Source organism: Taudactylus pleione, unplaced genomic scaffold, assembly GCF_031769625.1.
Source record: "Taudactylus pleione unplaced genomic scaffold, aTauple2 ptg000015l, whole genome shotgun sequence".
NCBI classification, from domain to species: domain Eukaryota; kingdom Metazoa; phylum Chordata; class Amphibia; order Anura; family Myobatrachidae; genus Taudactylus; species Taudactylus pleione.
The window spans coordinates 10,496,332-10,517,697 of NW_028284417.1; the positions used below are offsets into that span (position 1 = coordinate 10,496,332).

The following is a 21,366-nucleotide window of genomic DNA, read 5'->3' on the forward strand; positions in this document are numbered from 1 at the left end:
AAGGGGGGCTCTGTCTGTTACATGTATACTGAGCGTCACAATTTCTGGTGGCAGCCGAGAACACAGACCCCGAATCCAGACCTAGGTGTTACCTCACCGCCGTTGATATTTGCTGCATGTACACTACAAGTAGCGCTCTTCCTATACCTTCAGTCAGATCTACACTGCCAGCTCCAGGCTTGTGCACGACTGTTCTGATGGACAAATCTTTCAGCAGGTGCAGCCTCAGCAAAGCTCTCCTACATCTAGAGCTGGTGTGTTATGCCACATAATTATTGTGTATAATCACTGCAGCCATTTGCTTTACACTGTATTTAGTAGTGACAAATGGATAACAGTGGTACAAAGGAGTCAGTACCTCCCAGAATGTTGAGGAACTTTCACATTATTGCTATAAATCACATCATTGTGTCCCATTCAAGTCCCACTTTACAGTTACAATAGACCACTGATGCCTCAAACCCCCATACACTTTCCACTGGACCTGCCGCTCCTTAGGGAGCACTAACAGTGCATGTTTTCCAGGTCTCCTCACAGAATCACAAGTGAAATAATTAGCTCCACCTGTGACCTGTTGATCTTTTATAATGTGTCAGCCAGTAATGAATACACTTGTGCACCAACTAGGAAAATTGAAAATGCACTGTTAGTGCTCCCTGAGGAATGAGTTTGGGAAACACTGGTATATATTATTCTTTTAGCAAATTGCCAACATACAGTACATGTTTCCTTTGCTTCACAAAAACCACCCAATTCCCTCTATTCAACACATCAACAATATCCTACATTAAAATACATCTCACTCTATTGTGCTTTAAAGGGGAAATGTCTGAGAATACTATAAATTAATTTCGTCATGATTTCTTTTTTTTACGTTTTCTTTTAAAGAAACAGTAAACAACGCAATTCAATGTGCATGTAATAAACACTAAAAATTTTACTGTGTGAGAATATAATATATATATATATATATAAGAGGGCATATTTATTATCACCATATCATCCAAAATATATACAAATAAAAACAAAAGAAGAAATAATAGTATGCAATATACATCTATCTATATCACCATAAATGAGGTGATTTAAAGTTATAAATCATGTCTTATAATTGAATCCAGTGGGCTGAGTAGTTGTGTATTAAGTATTAGGAAGGTCTCTTGAAATTAGTTCTACAAAAGAAGATGGTTAATTACCCGTTCCACGTATGTAGTCCATATTGGATGGAAGTTGTAAATTTCCAAAAGGATTGAAGCTTCCCTGCAGCTTGGTGCAGTCCCGTACTGGTGTTGGAAAATTCCCAGGTAGCTTGGGTAAACCTGTGCTTGTAGGACCTCCATGAAGCCAGAAACATTCTTTAAGATTATAGCAATATTCCAGCAATGGGATGGTTGTCACAGCCAAATGAAGATGTACATCAAAGGTCAGTAAGACACAAGCCTAACGTGTTTTCCCTGTACCAGAAAGCTTCATCAGAGGCAATTACTCTTAATCTACTCTTCTATATTCTGGCCTTTCCTGTGTAATATTAATCATTTTGAAAAATGTCACCACCTTTCAGCAATGTGAGCAAAAATATGTGAAGTAAGCATATATTCACTAATAATATGTCTCACAAGTTTTGGAATTGAATAGCTTTTTAATGCACCTCTAGTAAATTAAGCCCATCACACATGAAAAGATTATCATTCCAACCAGCCATCTAGTTGGCTGGTTAGGACGATAATCATTTAGTGTATGGGAGCATTCTCTCAAATGGCAAAATAACATTCATTCCTGGCTCAGTAAGGATTGCTGTACATAGCAAAATATCTCACTGAGACTCCTACACTGCTAGGACTGCTGAACTAGATTCTTAAATGGCCAACAGCATGTAGGGAGTTCCTCCTTATCAGGCATTTTCTTTCTGATGTGCTCTCTCCCTCACTCAATCTCAGTTCTCTCATCTATATTAGGCATTCTCCCTATATTGTCTCTCTCCCTGTACTCTCTACTCGTGCTGTTTCATTTTTTGTGCAGTCTCCTTCTATGGGCCTCATTTATCAACGAGTTTTATCATACGCAACGAGTATTAAAACTTGTTCATATGTTAAATGGTGCTTAAGCCAATCAGCTCCCAATTTAAATTTTCAAACAGATGACAGGAGCTAATTGGCTGGAGCACCATTATCATACGCAACGAGTTTTAAAACTGGTTGATAAATGAGGCCCTTAGAAGTTTGCAGTCTCTCACTTGTTTAATTTGTACCAGAGCTCTCTTGAGTTAGTGTCACTTTCCTTTTGTTTTGGTCTCTAACAGTCGCAGTATTTCCCTGGTGTCTGACTGTAATGAGAAGACTAAAAGGGGGTAACTCAATTTTGACACATGAGGCATAATGTGACACAGTCTTAGTATGATGGGAAGAGGGTTTTTATACTTTTGAGAAGATCCAATAGTGAGGGGAGCTGTAATGCATGTCCCCTGCCCATTAGCACTAATAGATGTTATGTAGGTACACTAATGTTGGATAACAGTTTTTATGAAATGGAAGATCCAATCTGGTCCTTGCTTAGGGATCGGTATGATTTATGCGGTTGGCGCTGAAAATCCTTACATCGGAAGCCAGGCAGGGGTGAAGATCCCGACAGCTAAAAAAGGTAAGTACCCCTAAGCCTCTCCCCCCCCATAACCCTAGGGGTGCCTAAACCTAACCTCCCCCCCAGTGCCTAACCCCCCTCTAAGTGCCTAATCCTTACCCCCCCCTTCCCCGCTGCCTAACCCTAAGTCCCACCCGGGAGCCCCTAACCCTCCCCCCGCGGCTGTCCGCGCCCGGCTTACCTTCGATCGGGATGCCGGGCGTCGGGCTCCCAGCGTAGGTAAAATGACAGGCATCGGGATCTCGACGTCTGTCATTTAACCCTTGCCGGGATTAGACAGTCGGGAAGCCAGCGGTCGGGATTCCGTCCATCAGCTTCCCGACTACTTCCCCTTGCTTATACTGTTGACGACCTCCATTACCATCCACAGAAGACATACTTCAGGTTGGATACATAAAACCTCCAGCTCAACATAAGTGTACTTTGCCCGATCAGGAGTTCCATTTTAAACTACACACCTTTGCACCAATTATTGATATGTCTAGTAAAAAAAAAAAGATTTGTTTGCGCTTTAATATGAAGTGTGTGTGGGATGACTGATTAACTTGGTGGCATGTAGGCAACACTATGGAAGGGGATTTGTTTCCCTCCAACTCACATTAGGCAGCAAATGTATAGAATGTTAAGATCTATCAAGGGCTAACATTATTAGCACCAACACAATCTGTTTTTTATTCACTTTCAGTACACACGTTAAAAAATAGTTGATCTTATTTTTTACAAATTCACAGATATACCTCTCATCATTAGTTTAATAACCTCCAGTGGTCCAGTTCTGATGCATGCAGTCTAATTCAGGAGTACTTTCAAAACCTGGTATTCCATCTGTGCTTTAGTATTGCCTCTGGCAATTTTGCTCCCTACAGATGGCTTAATAATCACTACTCTTTAAAAAAAAAAAATTGCTTCCCTTTGAAAATACTGTGAAGTAAAAATGCAGTTTGCCCATTTTATACTGTAGTTTTTCTTCCCCCATCCCCCATTGTTAAAGTTAGCATTAAGATGTGTTGTTATATGAATAATGGATGCCCATATTATTTAAATAAAAAGTGTTTGTTGCCTTTCAGCATGTTGATGCAGCAGCTAGTTAGTGATTAGTCTGTTGAAGCTGTTGCACAATTGTTTATACTATTCAGTTGTTGAAAATATTATAGGAGGGCAAATGCTGTTAGCAACATATCTGCATCCCTGAGGAAATTGGGCTTGTGAACTTCAGCTGATGTTGTTGAAAGACAGAATCAATGAGGGGAATTCAATTAGGTGAGAGTTTTCAAAAGGTGAAAAACTCTCACACTTCGCCTTCATGCGCGCACTCGCAGTGCGAAAAAGTGAACAGCGAAAATAGCAATAAAAAGTGGGGAGACCTTCCTGGATCAAAATAAGTGAAAACTTTGTGTAGAAGACTGTTATTGGCCATAAGGAAAGTACTGTATGCATTTAAAAGGTGTTAAATGGCTGATTTGTGCATTTTTTTAAAAAAAGCTAAATAAATGTAAAAAGCTGTAAAATTTTATTTAATTACAAAGGAAATAAACGGAAAATGCTAAATAAGTTAACATCAAAATAAAGATGCTTTTGGGGTAATTTGAGACAACTTTAAAAAATGGTTAAAAAAGATAGAAAGCAATTATATTTCTTTGAAATAAATATTTTCATTCAATTTGGGGTGCATTATTAAGCTAAAAAAGCTTATTTTAGGGTAATTTGAGGCTATTTTTTCACCCCAAAAATGACATGTAATTATTGGCCTAATTAAGCTATTTGAAAAAGCCAAATGCCTAATTAGTCAATTAGCCTAATTAAGGGGGTTGTCCAATGGGTTCTGAAGCAAGTTACGACATTTTCCTTATAATACAGATCTTTTTTCTACGTTTTCACATGCTCAGGGGGGTGCGAACAAAAACAGGCGAATATATTCTGAAATAGAAATGCGAGTTTGGAAATGAATTGCAAATGTAATTCACAAAGTGCATTTGCAGTGATTTCACCTTGCGGGACCAAACTTGCACCTAATTGAATTCCTCCCAATGTCTTTGTTTCCCCTTTGATTGTCTTTATCCTTAGAAATGTATTAACAATGTTCAACCATTTTGTGAATAGTACAGACCAAAAACAAATGGCTTCACAGTGCACAGCACATGTCATTTGTCTCCTGGTGGAAATAACAAATTCATATTATCATCCAAGTTCATTTGTAAGGTGACACAAAACTCTGCATTGCATTAAAAATAAATCATTCAAAATACAAATCATACATAAATTATAACATGTACAGTACATACAAAGTTGACAAAGGAGGTGCAGAAGTGAGACAGAGGGTAGAGTGGGCCCTACACACGAGAGCTTATTTATTTTTCATACTACAATTTTGGTCATGACAATATGACTGAAGATAATTGTTGCAACTTTGTATGTAATATACAACATTAACTGCCTACTTAACCAGATCTGTTTATTTTCAGAAAAGTTATTTGTTGTAAAACTACAAGTCATTATGCATCAAATCATTTGAGACAAGTTTAGTCAAGGCATATAATGCCTTCTGTTAAGACAACAAAAATCTTCCCCTAGAGTAACTGCAAACTGTTCTAAACTAGAGAATAACAAAAAAAAATATTTGTTGTCCCCCCCCCAACTATTGTAGTTTATTTATATTTTGTAATGTAATATGGTTTTGATTTTTCTTTGTTTATAGTCTTTGCTTATATTGTTGTCTTGGCTTAGATATTTTTCTGAATTTATTGCTATGCTTTTACTACAGTATTTGACTTATTCCAAATGTTAATAGTTTATTGTACTATCAATTATGACTTTACTACACACTATGACAAGTAGATAGATATTGTATTATTGTTATTACTGAATATATATCAGATCTGGGACTATAGTATTTTGCATTTTAATGACTAGACCCTTTATCATATTTGGATATTATGAAGCATACTGAAACTTTATTTTCTTAGTTTAGCCAAGAGGATCATATTTCTTTTTTGGGGTATATATGGCCTTTAGTAGTGGGAACCTTATTTTAATTGTATTTGTGTTTTTTTATGTATGTACAACTTCTTGTAGTGACTACTGCAATATAAAATATGTATAAATAACACATTTATGGTGTCTAAAACAACATACATAAACACACTATATATTTTCCTAATGCCAAGTGGCTGTGCATAATAGTCATTCTAGTTGGTTTGGGTAGGGCAAGTCTGCATTGACAAAAGCATGGCTGAATCCTGGATTTTACGTTGGTTGTATAAGGAAGGATCAAGGATGATGTTTATTCTTTGAGCAGACATTTATCTGTATGTGTATACACAGTATATAGACAGCACTAAATATACAGATAAGTAATGCGACTTGATAATAAAAAATAAAAATTTAATTAATTATATCATAAAACATAATTTCACACAATTCATATATAAAACATAATAGCATATAATATATGATATAAAAATGGCTCTACTGTTAAAAAATCATGTATACATAGGTATGAAACCTGGTGCCAATAGTCGGTAATTGACTGTATTCTCAGCATGTGCTTGATCTTAACCTTTTTAAAGGTACTGTACACTAGATAAAGTGGTTTACCTGTTTTTTTGGCAAGGGCTGTGAAACAGATCACACAAGCATAGGAGAGGGATGTGGAGGAACTATTTGGCTCCAGATTGTAATTCACCTAAAAAAGTAACATCACAGGCTATTTCACATTATCTGGGCACTGTTTTACTATGTAAAATTAATAAATACACTATTTATAAATTGCAAATAGCTTGTTCAGACTATAAATAAAATGATAATATAAAAGGACAAGCTTTTAAAATATTTTTTTATTGGTTAAAGCTATAAATTTCAGCATAACTATACAGCTTTTTATACATGACTAACCTTAAAGGGAATCTTTTTAGTTTGAGTTAAAATGTTACAAAGAAATAACTGACATGCAAAACTGAAGTAACTTCTGACACATCCTGGTACAATTTCTTATTGATTTCTTTGATTTACCCTGGTAAATTGTACTAGCAAGAGGAAGGATCTTTGAAACCACTGTACGTTCCTGTGTCTGTTTTCAGCATTATAGCCACCAGTGTTTGTCATCCACCAACCACTTTCACAACCTTCCCACCCTGCGTATTATCCTGCTTACAGTCATAATTAATAAAATACATACTGTGACAAAAACACTGGTGTGGTTGTCAAGGGGAGATACATATGTCCTAGATTTTTAGCTTCTGTCTGCTAGAAAGCTGTCTTGATTGCCAGACCACCTGTAAGAGGCTGAGAAACTGACTAAAGTGACTGACACGCCCTTTATTAGATAAAGGGTGTGTCAGTCTCTTTAGTCAGTTTCTCACTGCTTTGGGCACAGGCCAGACATCTGTTGAGACACACAGTGAGTGCTGTGCTAAAGACTTCTGTTTTATGATAGGAACGTTAGGTCTTTCCACTCTGAGAGAGGGATCATTTTGTTTAGTTAGAGCTGAAAAGGCAAAGATTTACTTTTATGTTTTGTTTTATATTACTGCTATTAATAAAACTAACTGCAGATACAGTCTTTGTACCAAGGGCCTGGGCTGGCATACTACTACTTGGCTGCTGCATGACAAGTGCAACCATTTATCCCAGGAGATGACACCCTTACACTAATCTTACCACAATACTTTTAGCACCAAAACTGAAGGAATTGTACATTATATACAGCAAGTCACAGTCCGTTGTGCCGTTATTTAGTTTCAGCAACTAAGCAGGTGTAGATCCAAATATATTACATCAGCAAATAGATGGTACACTGTTCTTACCACCTTATGTTATTGTAATGGTCAAAAGAATCGGGCATAAATGGCGTGCTTTAAACCTAACGTTAGTTCCACTTTCCATTTTCAGCTGAAACCCAATGAGAAGTGACGGCTTCAAAACATGCCACTTTGTAAATATAACCCAAAGTATCCACCCATACCTTCCAACATGTGAAATCTTGCCTCTGATCCTCCCATAAGCAGTCACTTTTGGTCGAAGCCAAACCTGAACAACTGGGAAACATGCCCACCAAGTAAATAGAACCTGAGCATTACATTAATCAGATTGTCCTTTTTAGTAGTCTGATCCATTTCAGAGGCCGACTACCTTGTATTGGCTGTTGCCAGGCATTGGCTACTTAGTAATAAATAAATAAATAATCAAGGGGTAGTGAACTGATCTCTGTTGTGGTTTTGACTCAGCTACTGATTGGGTTTTACATTAAGGACCCCACTAGCATCAAAATACATGCTTTTACATGCATTTGCACTTGTAGTCTAGCATTGTGACACCATACTTTTCAATCTGCCTTCTCCATATTTTATTTATTCATAACATTGAGGCCAATAGTGTATTCTTCTTTGACACCCATCTCTCCCCTATTAAAATAAAGACTGTTCTTTTTCAAAGGCAGGTTTAATATGATCATATTTTTATGGCAACAGAACTACAGTGGTAGCACAAGGTGCTGTGGGATCTGGTAATTGAACATATACGTGCCTACTAATCCTTTTCGGCCAGGCCTACAATAATATTTTTTCCCTACAAATAACAGAGTGCCTGATTCTGATATGGACAGATTTAGCATCGCTGCTGCTTCTTTGGATGCAGCAGTGATGCTAACATATGCAAAAGCAGCAGGAGGCTTCTGCAGTAGAAAGACACCCCTGCATGCTTCAGTGATCTGCAGCTGTATACGAGAACGCTGCCATCGGATCACTTGCACGTACATCAGCCATCTGAGTAACCCTCAGGTAACACAGGATGGCAGGCTGGTGGTTTCACACTGCCGGGGCCAGAAAGTATGCGTCAGAAGATGCAGACCCTGGCCTCGGCACAGAGGCGACACCTTAGTTGTGAAACAGACTTGCTTTCCACCCCCTCCCTACCCACAAACAGCTCAGAGGGCACCACAAGTGACCACACAGGACCCACTGTGCACATGCGCAGAACAGATCTTGCTCATGCGTGGTTTACACCATCGCATTTGTACGTAAATTATCAGGTTTGTGTACAAATCCAAATCAGGTCCATAGTAACTTTTTTTTTGCTACTGTATGATCTGCTTGTCCCGTTTTCCTTTGCTCACACCTTCCTACACTCCACTTCTCACATGTGGACTTCTGTGCCCTGCCATCAACAATTTTTTTGAAGGTGCTGACAGATACCTCTGCTTCCGTAGGTTGTCCATTTCCTTTTCAAGAAAAATTGTCAAATTATATATATAAAAATAAGTACAGACATTCAGGGGTATTCAATATGGGAGCAATAAGTCAGTTTTTGCGTTAATATCGCACCTATGACGTAATTATCGCAGGTTTTAGTTTTACACCGTATTCAATTTTAAAGACTTTTCGCAGGTTCGAAAAATCTTTGGCAAAAAACGGGGATAACTTTTCACCACTGGATAGGTGGCAAAAAAAAGTGCAGAATTGGAGTTTAGGGGTGCAGGCTTAAAAAAAATAGCCTGCACCCTTCAGAATGACCCCATGAAACAATCTGTGTAAAAAAAAAAAAATTGGGACACCCCAAAAAAAGCACTTTGAATTTGGGGGCCAAAAAAAAAAATGTTGGGGAACAAAGTTAAAAAATAGCGAACTTGACTCTGGGGGGGTCCCCAAGTATGCCCCAGGTGTTTTTTCCATTGCAGCTCCTTGCGCAAGTGGGTTTTTCATGATTTTTTCAAGTCTCTTTAGCAACTTTAAAATATGCTGACCCCCATTTTCAAGTACCCCAAATTTGCTGGGCATAGTTATTTTTCCCCCCAAAAAAATCTAAATGCTCTTCTGCACCACTTTCTTCAAAGTCGCATTTATGCACTTGCAGCGGCTATTAGAAACCCCGACTTCCTTCAGGAGTTAAAAATGGGGGTACCCATAGTGATCCCCCATGTCTATACATTATGAGGGGGGTCCCTAGAATATTTCCCGAAAATTCCCGTTTTTGTTAACCTGTAAAAATAATTTGTAAAAATTTAGAAAAAAAATGACATAAGGTCCCCCCCCCAATAGCCAAACCAGCCCCAGGCTTGGTGGTTTCTAAAAATACGTAGAACAAAATGTGTAGGGTTCCACCGTATTTTAGAAACCAACACCAGGCTGCAGGGACTAGTGCTGGTTTTAAATATAGGGGGCAAAAACGACGTGGGGTACCCCCTATATTTAAGACCAGCACCAGACCCAACCGACTGGGGTGTAATGCCACAGCCCGGAGACCCAATCACCGGGTCTCCAGGTCCAAAGCATTACACCCCAAGTCGGTCAGCGCAAGCTGGTGATCTCGGAGGAGTTGGGGACCCCCAAAAAATAGGTCCCCCCTCTCCCGAGCACCACAGGCTTACGCTGAAGCCTGGGGCTCATCGCTATACCCCTGGAGTGGTGGGTATGGGGGTAATAAGGGGGGCCAAATAATGTCACGCTATTGTACTTTACAGTGGAACTACAAGTGCCAGCATGCCTGTCATTTTGCACTTGTGGAACTACAAGTGCCAGCAGACATGCGGCACCTGTAATTTCACTGTAAAATAAATAGTTAAAAAAAGACAAAACACACACACCGTGTCCAGTATAAGTTTATTACACACACCTACCCATTCACACATACTTACCTATACCAGATGTTCTGTCCAGGAATTTTCGGGAAATATTCTAGGGACCCACCTAAAGATGTCTAGACATGGGGGATCACTATGGGTACCCCCATTTTTAACTCCTGAAGGAAGTCGGGGTTTCTAATAGCCGCGGCAGGAAAAAACACCTTGCAAAGCTATTTAAAAACCTGACTTTCTTTTGCAGGCAAAAACGGGGTTACCCATAGTGATCCCCCATGTCTGGACATCTTTAGGGGGGTCCCAGGCATATTTCCCGAAAATTCCCGTTTTTCTCCTTAAATGGGGTCAAGGGTAATTTTTTAAAAAACAGGGATAATTTTTCTAAGCACTATAGCAAGTGAAAAAAAATGCAGAATAGGGGTTTGGGGGTGTATGCTTATAAAAAATAGCCTGTAGTTTTGGGAATGTCCCCTTAAAAGGAAATGTTAAAAAAAAAATGTCCTAAAAAAAATCGGGACACCCTTTAAAAAAAAATAAAACAATTTGGGTTTAAAAACCCTGACTTTCTTCTGCAGGCAAAAATGGGGGTACCCATAGTGATCCCCGAGGTCTGGACATCTTTAGGGGGCTCCTACAATTAATTACTGAAAGTTCAAGTTATTTTTCACCGATCCAAGTATCGCCGGTTCCCGTTTTCGGCGATTTCAAATTCAATACGGGGCTACGCGGGAGCGCGCGCGATACTTTTTCGCTGGCAGAACCTCCGATGTGCGGCGAAAACCTCGCTGGCGAGGTTAACGTTTCATATTGAATACCCCTAATTGTTTTTTATAAAATCCCCACATGTACTGTATGTTTAATTTTAGAGTTCCTTTTACATATGAGCCTCAAACTAAACACAACATATGTGAGACAAGAGTGCCTGAAGACCTAGCATTTGTCCCAAAAGCCCTGATGCTGCGTTAGAGTTGCTGCAGGAATGGTAAAAATATTGCTAGTTTACTAGAGGACATGACAATGTGAAGCTGTTATTACTGTTTGATATTTATTTGCAGTAGAATAGGAAAACAGAAATACAGAAAATGTTTTCTTTTTTTTTTAAAGCGTAAAAATTTTAAACCTAGAGAAAATACCTGTTTGATATGTAGTTGCAGGAAAGCCTTCTGACAGCCTTTATACAAGAAAGAATCTTTTTTTTTAGCTTGGTAACATTTTTGAAGGTCATTCTTTTAAAATCCATTCTACTTAAATAATTTTTTTTACACCCATACACAAAAACCCAGAATGTGATTTTTTTTTTCATTAAATTGATCCCATCACAGGGAAATAGTGAATGGTGTTTTATTAATTTGTTATTTAGGGCCTGCTTCTGAGTTGTACACAATTGCACAATAGCTGCATCTTTGAATGCAGCTACTGTGCAATAATATACAAATGCACAGGTGGGATTCGGTATGTAATGCCGGCGTGGCAGCCCGACGGGTCGGAATCCCGACATCAACAGGTAAGTACTATAACCCTCCCCTCTCCCTACCCTAACCTTCCTTTAGGGGTGCCTAACCCTAACTTCCACCCCATAGTGCCTACCCCTAACCTAACCTCCCCTTGTTAGTGCCTAAACCTAACCCCTCCTTCCCGCACCCTAAACCTAACCCTCCCTGGAGGGTGTCTAACCCTAACCCCCCCTAGTGGTGCCTAAAGCTAACCCCCTCTTTCCCTACACTAACCCTCACAGGGGGGTTCCTAACTCTAAGTCCCCCTCAGGGCTCCCTAAAGCTAACACTACCCCCCCCCCCGCGTGGCTACACGCGAAGACATCCGGCTTACCTTCGTTCGGTAGGCCGGATGTCGGGATTTAGTAGTGGGGCTAATGATAGGCGTTGGGATAGCGATGCCTATCTTTAGTCCCATGTTGGCATGTGGGTGTTGGGATATCCCGCCCGCCAGTATCCTAACTACATCCCCACAGGAGGGCTCTTGTGTTAATAGATGCTTCCTGCCGTCATCTGTGATCCGCAGCTGCATCAAAGAACACATCGTATCACTCTGCATGACCATCATCCATCTGCGTAACCCTCAGGTTACTCAGGATGGCCTGTGGTTTCACGCAGCTGCAGCCAGTGAAGTTGAATACAAGGAGGCAGCCACTGGCTTCAGAATGCCAGGAAAATGGAGCCAACACGCCCCCGTTTTCTCGGACGCTGCCTGACACCGCCCCATCTCCGCCTCCAATGGGCCACAGCCTATCAGTCGGACAGCAACATCTGGGCACTGCGAGCGAGCTTTCAGAATGCAATTTGCACATGCGCAAGATAGATCTTCTGACATCAGAGTTGTACACAAACCTTTAATTTTGTGCACAACTCTGTCTCAGGCCCTATGGGCGGGATGTAATAGAGATCGAGTCTGCCCAAGGTACGGATTGCAGACTGATCTCGATCGTTTTTTTAACGTTGCAGTCATTTACAAGGCAATGCCGAACTGGCTTTGCCTTGCAAATGACTGCAACTTTAAAAAGTAGAGATCAGTCTGCATCCCGCACCTCCGGCAGACTCGATCTCTATTACATCTCGCCCTTAGGGCCTGATTCAGAGCCGCTCGTAAGCGGCCGCTCGTTCGTTCCGACCGATGTTTGCACAACTGCGCATGCGTACGGATTTTAATACGCATGCGTGAACCAGTCAGTGCGGCCGAAAATCGTGTGCTCGCTAAATAGCGAATGCCTGCTATTTTGAGTGACAGAATGAGGCGTTTGTGGGTGGTAACAGGGGAAGGTGCTTGAGAACGGGGAGTGGAGATCCGAACGCAGGCGTACCTAAAGGTCAAAACGGGCGTTTAAAGGGTGTGCATAATTACTAAAGCAGCGTCATCGACCACGTCACTTGGTTGTTTTATAGTTAGAACTGCTCGCATGATTGTGGTAGGAAAAACCAACCACAAGAATAGCGAGCAGTTCATACGCCGTCCGACTTACTCGATTAATCTAATAAATAGCGGACATGACGTATGATGCGAGCGGCCAGGGTGCGTTTTTTTCAAAATTACGTTCGCATGTTTTGTTCGCTCGTTCAGACATAGAGGCGTGAACAGACCGCAAAGAGCGAACGGTTAATTTAAATAGCCAGCCCCTTTTTCTGGACGAGCGAGCGCAAATAGCGTCCAGCTCTGAATCAGGCCCTAAGTGTCTTCTGCACTTTGCCTTTAGAAATAAAAAAGATTGTACATTCTTAAATTCTTTGGAAATTTGATATAGTTTGTCTCAAATAGTTTTTCTGGGAGGGAAGGGAACAGCCCCTGGGGCTCTAGTGAGAGAAAGGAGCAGTTCTGTAAAATTTATATAAGGTAAATTGTAAAGTGGTAATGCAGATTAAGTACACAAAATCCTCTTAATCCAGTTGTATATTTCATATTTTGGCCAATACAATATGTTTTAACTAGATGCACTTCCCCTCACTGTATTTTGCTGCATTCTCTACCATTTAATTTACTTCTTTCAATCCCTGAACTCTGCATTAACAAAATTTATTTTTTTGTTCAACAAGTCTTCTTATCTGAAGATGTTGCCTTCTACTGTCTCTGAAGACTGTGTTAATGGTATGGGAGTATCAGATGTGTTATCATTCAGGAATGTAATACAGTTCTTGATTTATCCTTGTAAAACACCATCATGCATTTGTAGCCTTAGAACACATACTGTATATTTTAAAAAAATATAAAATCAATATGATATTGCATTAGGTAACATTGTATAAGTTTTTATTGAAAATATATTTTAATTTCCACTCATGTTATTAAGAAACAGATTTTACTAACTATTTTAACATAGAAGAGGGAAAATGAGTGACAGTTAGTCATGCTTTAATTAAAAACAGATCGATTTAATAATCAAGTCAAATTTAATTATGTAAAAATTATTGAAATACTTGAAAAAATGTCATGAGCCACAGATTAACCCTGCATATAATGTAATTATAGAAGAGTTGATTAGTATGATAATCCACATATAAAAGTACAATAAAATTTGGATATTTTTTTATAATATTAAATAGGTTCTTGAAAACAAAAAGAGATGTATTGAACAGGTTCATATCCCAAAAAATATTGAGGCATGCTAAATTGTTATGGAGCATCATATAAAGGTGGTATATTTACTAGGCATTAATAACCCCTTTCTAAGCAGAAAAAGGGTTATCAGTCACTGTATAAAACAATTTACTAAATAGGTTAGTGCTGAGAAATCATAGATTTCTCATGTGGTTCCATCATTATCGGTGGTTAACATGTCCCCGTTAGATTTTAGATAGGCGTTATGCTCACTCACTGTACCTTGCATTGCCTGAGTGATGTCCCATTGTGATGAACTGTGCACATGTGCAGTACGGCAAACATAATAATCTGTTTACTGGGCATGTACGGCCTTATAGACTCATAGATGCCCAGTACGAAGATGGGCGAAAATAATGCATATGCAAAGGCTGTCACTCATGCGCATGGGTAGTATACTTTTACATGGTCTCTGCTACATGGATTCAGTATGATTGACTGCCGGCTGCATGGGCGGTGGTTCAAATCCCGACAGCGGCATCCTGGCAGCAGTGAAAATTATGATGGTCGTCCCAAGGTAAGTATTTCCTACCCTATTCTAACCTTCCCTTTGGGGTGCCTAACCCTAACCTCCCCCCCAAGTGCCTAACCCTAATCCCCCCTCTAAGTGCCTAAACCTAACCCCCCCTTCCCCGCTGCCTAAACCTTCCCCATGGGGAGTGCCTAACTCTAACCTCCCCCCGGGGGTGCCTAACCCTTCCTTCCCCTAGCCTAACCCTAAACTCCGGGGGGGGTGCCTATCCCTAAGTCCCCCGCCAGGAACCCTAACCCTCCCCCTCCCCTCGCGGCTGTCCGCGCCCGGTTTACCTTCGATCGGTAATCCAGGTGTCGGGCTCCCGGCATAGGTAAAATGACAGGCGTCGGGATTTCGACGCCTGTAATTGAACCCCTTGCTGCCCGTCAGCACACCGAATGCTTGCCCTGCTACCCATCCTTACACCCAAGCATTATTCTACCAGTGTGGGCTTTTATTTTGGGGCCAGGTTACCCCTTCACATTACAGAAGTTTATTAGTTTAGTTAATTGCAGTGTTAACTCATTTAATGCCACTGAGGTAAACAGGGTACAAATTGACACCACTCCATGTACATAACATATATGCCACCGTGTTTGTCAATTACAGCTCCCAAGTAATGGCTTGAAGTGGACTGTTGTCAGGACTTTGCCAAAGGACTGTAAATTGGGGCCACAAGGCTTTTGGTGGTAGACATGGGACTAAAGAGAAAGGAAATTACAGTAGTATAACTTACACCACCAGACTGCAGCTTAGTGCAATACACTCAGGAACACCAGTCCTTTTACCAATAAAAAACAACCATTGAGTGATGCAAAAGTGCTGTCTTATGGTAGAATAATGGAATAGAAGTGTTCTATTATTCTACCATAAGGCAGCGCTTTTGTACCACTCAATGGGGGGAATTCAATTTAATGCGATGTTGAATAGCTACGGGAGGGAGCTCCCAAAGCTATTCAATTCAACGTGGTGTTTGTGAGGACTAAGGATTTCTTCTCACACCTTCCCTGGGGATGCGAGGAGAAATCCGACAAAAAGTGGCAGGCAAGCAGATGTTTTCCTGCTTAGCGCGGCGCTAACAGCTGTGCGCCCGGCACTTTAGTCAGAGATTGCAGGTTCTTGCGCCTAAACACCCATGTTAAGTCGCGAGAACCGGCATTCTCCGACATAACAGCGACCTGAATTGAATATCTCCGGGAGCTCACTCCCGGCGCTATTCAATTCGAGTTGAATTGAATTTCGCCCAATTATTGTTTTGTATAAATGGGTTTGTTATAATAGCACTAAGCTGTGTAATTATAATAATTTTTTTTAATAATATTAATAACTGTTACTTATACAATTGGGAACAAAACAGTAATAAAACAATACTGGTTGATAACTGACAGACAGGTACTCCTGATGAAGGTACTATACACACGGAAACACATTGAGCTTTATATCTTATCCATACAGTACATTTGTCTCACTACTTTTGTAACACTGGAGGAGACACTTTCCATTACAGTGCTTGTGCCTGATAAGGCTGACTGCCGGGATACACAGGGTAACCTGTAATTTCCATCCAGTATAATTCCTGTATTTACTGCTGCATTCACTGCTGCCTGGATCTCCCCTATTTGGGTTCTTCATTGTCAGCACAGAGGTCCTCATTCAGAGGCGGTCGCAAGAAGCAATCGCTCTCTCTGAATGAGGCGGCCACTTCTTTTTTTTAGTGCGGCCTCTTGGTAGCTAGCTAAGCTGTGGGTTACCACCCACAGCTTAGCGACCGACCAGGTTGATGGTCGCGATGGTCAAGACCATCGCGACCATCAGGGCTTGCGACGAGACCCTAAGGTTGGGTCTCGGCAACCGCAAGCCCCAGGGAGCTTCCTGCACTAATCGAGCAGGAAGCTCCCCACTGACATCACTGCTGATGTCAGTGTGGCCACCCACAAAACGGCAGGCGTTTGCTTGGGAATGCCTCCGTTTGTGTAGCCACCGGCCCGCCTACAAAACAGGCCGAGCTGTCGATCAACATCGACAGCCGGCCCTTTTGTAGTGAGCGCCGGAGCGAGAGAGTTTCTCTCTCGCTCCGGGGCTTACGCACGCGCAGTGCGGCCGCTGCGCGTGAGCAGGGCCTTAACATCGACCTGGTTGCGAGCACTCCGCGCTTGCGACCGGATCTGAATGAGGTCCAAAGTGTTGTTAACAGGTGTTCCCTATACAGGGCTACTATCAGAAATTGTGATTCCCAGTACAGATGAAACAGAGAGAGCTATTCTCATCCTCCCCCTAGCCCAGAGGTTCCCAATCACGGTCCTCAAGGCTCGCCAACAGTTAATGTTTTAGAGATATCCATGGTTGAGTGACTTAATTAGTACCTCAGTCAATTTGATTTAACCACCTGTTCTTAACCATGGATATCACTAAAACCTGAACTGTTGGGGAGCCTTGAGGACCGCGTTTGGGAACCTCTGCCCTAGCCTCTGACCTGGTGGGTGCAGAGATGAAGCATGAAGCAACCCACAGTACCAAAACGTGCCTCATGCTCCTCAGAGCTGATGATAAGAAACACAATAATATGCACAAATCTATATACAGATATATGTGTACACATTTTTACCTGTGCAGCACAGAAAAAAATAATAAAACTACATTGATGTCCACTGCTAAATGAGCCCCATCTTATTTTACTTTCTTATTATTTTCCCCACTTTGAAATGTTGTTTTTATTTATATTTTAGATCCTTTTGCTAATGTGCAAAAAGGCCTTTAGATACCATGAGAAAACTATTTTTAGATTATCCTAATTATAATGTAAAACAATTAAGCAGTGGCGAAGAAAGAAAAAAGTTAATGTCCTTGACGTTGACCAAGATAACAATCTAACATAATCTGATGCATGACTTCAACACAAACAGTTTATGCACTCCCTCTGGTCATAAAAAAGAGCTTCTGTACCTATGAATTTTAGCCAACTCTGTAATTACTTGCTGTGCCCTGCTTCTAGAGTCTTATATTAAGCAACAGCAGTGTTTTATCATCAATAGCTTCAAGGGAAAGGTTAACACATTCATTTTGCTGCTATGTCCAAGCACTGGGCAACATAATCATAGTCTAGTTTGACCAAATACATGTGAATTCTGGGCCTTCATCACCTAAGCCAAGGATTTAAATCCCTGCTGGTGCTAATTTTGGGACCACATATAATAAACTAGCTAATGGCTGATCACCCATTTCATGTGTGACCATCAATTAATAAATTAACCATAACTTTTCTATGATACACAACAGTGTTGCATTTAAATTGGTTAAAAATTATTTTGGCACAATTTAATGATTTTTATTTTAAACTATTGAATTTTATATGGATGAGAAATATGGTGGCGAGAGAAATAAGGTAGGGACCATAGTAAACCATCAGCATACAGACAAGCATCTCGCTGGTGTACAGCTCTCATAACTTTACACGTTGGATCCATCCAGGGATATGGTATCATCACTCTCAGTATGCTACTGTAGTGTCACCATATCAACTTTTTAATGAGAGCCCACCCCAACAACTGTATAACTATATTAGTTTATTAATAGCACACAAGGCACCTACCTAGCTGCTGTACCGGCATACCTTAAACCAGACCATCCACACCTCTAACTTAACCCTATTTGACCAGTACAGATGAAAATTACAGAACTGATTAATCCCCCATGCTACTACCATCCAGGACAAATTCACTTAGGGGTGTGAGATCTGATGTGACTGTGAATATCACTATACCACTTTTATACCAAAGTTCCTGGTCTGACCCGGAGGTTGGAACAGGGGCCCTGATTCAGAGCCAGACGCTCAGGGCCGCCCTTCTTCACCGCCAGCTATAGCGAGCGGCCAGGAAGATGGTCAAGACCATCGCGACCATCGGGCTTGCGATGAGACCCTTGTGGTAGGGTCTCGTTGTCGCAAGCCCTGGAGTGCTTTCAGCTCTATCAGAGCCGAAGGCACTCCCACTGACGTCACTTGTGAGGTCAGTGGGGCGGGCTCCAGACGGTAGGTGTTCCCATGGGAACGCCTCGGTCTGGGCAGGCACGCTCCCAGCACGCCCACCATAGGGGGCGTGCTGTCACTCAACATCGACAGCACGCCCCCTTTGGTGCGAGACCCGGAGCACTGCGCCAACATCGACCCGCTTGCGAGCGCTCGCGAGCGGGTCTGAATCAGGCCCAGGGTTCCAATCCAGATCAGACCCAGAACTTCTCCGGCACCGACCCAGGATATTCCCGACTGGGATGCATTTTCAGCAAAAAAAAGACACCCGACACTAATAGAGTTGCACGGGACTTGACGGCTTACTCACACCGGGCATTTCACACTGCATGGCATATTGAAACTAAATGAGCAAGGACACATCTGTACATGGTTCATGGTAGAGAAAATATCATCCTGAAAAAAGAGAAGTTACCAATTGGTATATCACCTACATTAGTTGCCCAGGAAGGCACGATCATAAGCAACAAAGTTGTCACATAGGTAGATATACTTAGTCCGGTAAAAAATTATTCAGGTTTTTTTTTTGTGTGTCAACAACAAGACATACTGTAGCATAGACAGAGGAAAATATGAAAGAGACAGAGAAACATGGAAAGGGGCCCACACACCTGCCCCAGAGTAAAAAGTGGTAATTGCGTAACACTACACTGGACCCGACATCAGGGAAACAAACACTCCTGCAGAAATCTCACATCCAGAAGGAAACAAAACTCTTGCATAGAATGCACCCTGATACCACCACTGTAATGCAGAGTAATGATGACATGGACCATGGATAGAGCACCCTGCTTTGCAAATGAAACAATCAGCAATTGTAGACCCCAAAAACAATTAGCACATTCTGGGAGACCATCCACCGCGGTCACAGATGTCAACATTGCCAAAGCTGCGGAGATGTTGCAAATGACAGAGGGTTAACTATGTGAACTTTTAGCTTCACTTGGCATCTCATTCGAATGGGTTCAGTATATTGTGACAAATAACAAATTGAAAATGCATCACACGTGTGCCAGGTGGGTACCCACAAATGTCACAGAAGAACAAATGCGACAATGATTTGAATCATGCAAGAACACCATTCGAATGTCGGAGAGGATGCCTAATTTCCTGACCGATTGTGACACGTGACAATCGTGGATTCGCCATTATGATCCGGAATCCAAACAACAGTCCAGTATATGGAAACACGGAAATTTGCCTCTGCCCAAAACATTCTGTGTGATTCCTTTGGCATGTAAAGTCATGCTTCTGCTGTTCTTTGATGCGCACAGTATGATCCTACAGCACTGGGTTCCCCGAGGACAGCCAATGATGACTACTATGCAAACTTCTTGAAAAACAATTTGCGTGGAGCTATGAGGAAGAAAAGACTACATTTGCTGAAGAAACAGTGGTTTTTGCTCCAAGACAATGCCAGACCACATGTTGCTGCTGTTGCATTGGCAGCACTGACTGAAATTAATGGGACAGCACTGGAACACCCTCTATATAGCCCGGACTTAGCGCCATGTGATTTCTGTGCATTTCCAACCCTGAAAAATCAACTGCGCGGAAAGAAGTTCTCAACAGATGATGAAGAGAAAAATTCCACAGCTGCAACACTAAAAGTGATGTCACAAAACAGTCTACTGCACGTCATTGTATCGTTGTTGAAACGCTGCCAAAAATGTATTGAATGTAAAGGATGCTACTTTGAAACAGAAAAATTTCCAGATCCTGTGGAGTCATTTGATTCTGAATTTTAAAAAAAACAGTCTCATTACTTTTCAATCAGCCCTTGTATATGTGAGTGTATGTGTATATATTTCTGTGTTTATATATATATATATATTTCTAAAATATAAACAGTGGGTGCGCCACATAGTGCTTCATCAATAACATTTATTACAAATATCACAAATGATAAAACGTACCGACGGTGGCGGTCAGACCACCGTGGGTGTTGAAAGCTGAAATCATAAAATCTCCGGGTGGTATAGCAACCTGCTCCGGTGTAGATCAACCATGAAATTGGATCATGCTAGGCCATGTCCCTACAAGGACTTCATCAGAGGGCTGGCCTAGCGTCACCAGAAATCCCTTTAAAAACACTTTGTGACCAATCATTCATTTTGAATAAATGAAAGGTTGTACACCTGTCAGTAATTACAACAGCAGCAAGCAATCAGATACATAGTATCTATATACAACATGTCAATACATAATATCAAGGACTGATATATCACCATCATATACATAAATAGTGAATGCACTAAAACCAATTTAAACATGCAAACTATATACAGTTCATATAAAACATCTTAGTGATACAGATAATAAAAAGCATCAAATTGATGGAATACAAAATATATATATATATCTCCATCAATAATATTTCCAATTTAAACAATACCATTGATGATATTAATTTCTAGCATAAAATAATGTTCACGGTGGAACGAGATAAGGTTCTTGGATACAGAAGGTTAATTAAGCCACACAAACCAGTATCTTGAAAAAAGATATCATTTATTA

General features: G+C 40.9%; 1 protein-coding gene across 6 annotated transcripts in view; it reads left to right on the forward strand.

Moving 5' to 3' along the window:
• Nucleotides 1-21,366, forward strand: part of MEI4 (meiotic double-stranded break formation protein 4) — a 225,687-nt gene that overhangs the window by 170,773 nt on the left and 33,548 nt on the right. The gene's annotated exons all lie outside the window — the stretch shown is intronic.